This window comes from Nematolebias whitei, unplaced genomic scaffold (assembly GCF_014905685.2).
Source record: "Nematolebias whitei isolate Nwh7 unplaced genomic scaffold, NemWhi1 Nwh_scaf_13552, whole genome shotgun sequence".
Lineage (NCBI taxonomy): Eukaryota > Metazoa > Chordata > Actinopteri > Cyprinodontiformes > Rivulidae > Nematolebias > Nematolebias whitei.
Window position 1 is genome coordinate 1 of NW_023632097.1, and position 1439 is coordinate 1439.

The window sequence follows — 1439 nt, forward strand, 5'->3', positions numbered from 1 at the left end:
TATATCTATATATATAGATATATATATGATGCATTGACATTAGCACGCATATATATATATTATATAGAACAAAAATTTATAAAAATGAAGCTTCAGTTTGTCAAAAATGACTGGTCGTGGTCAGAAAACCAATAAAACCATTTGAATCACTAAACTCACCAACTATCTTACTATCTTCTCTCTCCAGGTATTTACTCCACATCTTCTTCCCTTTCTCTTCATCTCTGAAAGAAGAACACAGTTGAGAAATTACAACTCCAAAGCTTTAAACTGAACATTGCCTTATGGGTTTGCTGTCAAAATGTATCTAAGCATGGAATTGTTTAAGAGAGACAACAAGAGGTGTAGTGCATTTCATAGGTTTACCATGTTGACAGCACATTTCCATGACCATTATTTTTCATTCATTTAACCTTTATTTATACAGGTAAATCCCATTGAGCCTCGAGGACTCATTTACAAGAGAGACCTGATTTCAACAAAGAATGATGACAACAATGGAAAACAGCAACAACAATAAACAGTTATAAAAAGTCATACACTTTTTTTTTTATATGCAGCCTGTTCATTTACTAAATAACTTCAGTCTTTTTCTCAGGATAAATGAAGCATACAGGGCCTTTCTAGCCAACTAGGCTCTGTGCCAGTGGTGTAGTCTACATTTTTGTAGTGGATATACTGGGCTTAGAAAGCAAATTGCACTGGTTAGTACAATGTAATCGTCAATTTATTTAAATTTTTAAGCATATTGAACATTTCCAAATGTCTCTGATGCTTATATTTGAATAAGTGTACAACAAACTTTGTACAACAGTTGACTTTGTATTAAAAGCATGTTACAGAATTTATAAAACAGTATAAAAGCAAAACATGTTCAAGTATTAAGTAGTAAGTACAGAACTATACAATAATTTGATAGATAAACCAATGTAATAAACAAGCTCTGCACACAGACATAGATTGTTACAGAAGACATTTAACTGCCGTTTAACGTATCAATGATACGTGCCTAATTTGTCTTTCATCCGAAACGTATCTAGATTTTTTTGCTTTGTTTTGTTTTTTTGAATGTCCAGAGGACCGGATTGAACTTTTTTAGATTTTTCTACCTGGATTATTGAGCATGCATCAGGATATGTACAGATATAACAAATATGCTGTCCTGTGATGACTTACGGCAAGTGGTCAAAGTCCTCTACGATGCCTCTTGGCCTGACAGTGACTCTGTTGACCTCGTTGTGTAGGCCATCCAAGAGAAAACGCAGGAACTCCTGAGCGTCCTGCTGGCTGCGACACACCAACAATCACAGCTACAATCACCTCTGATCTCTATGAATGCAGGTATTCTTCAGTGTTCATGTTCCTGAGTTATGCTCAGAGTTCCAAAAACTTTCACATAGAAAAAAGGAAAAATGTAAAATAATAGCAGGCCTTACTTG

The 1439-nt window shown here is 34.6% G+C and overlaps 1 long non-coding RNA gene across 1 annotated transcript; it reads right to left on the reverse strand.

Annotated features, from left to right (window-relative positions):
* Positions 1-180: 180 nt before the first annotated feature.
* On the reverse strand, positions 181-1284 carry LOC119429975. The gene is made up of 2 exons (XR_005187878.1): positions 1177-1284; positions 181-224 (listed from the first exon to the last, which is right to left on the reverse strand). It is a non-coding gene; the product is annotated as an uncharacterized LOC119429975 (long non-coding RNA).
* Between the last annotated feature and the right edge of the window lie 155 nt (positions 1285-1439).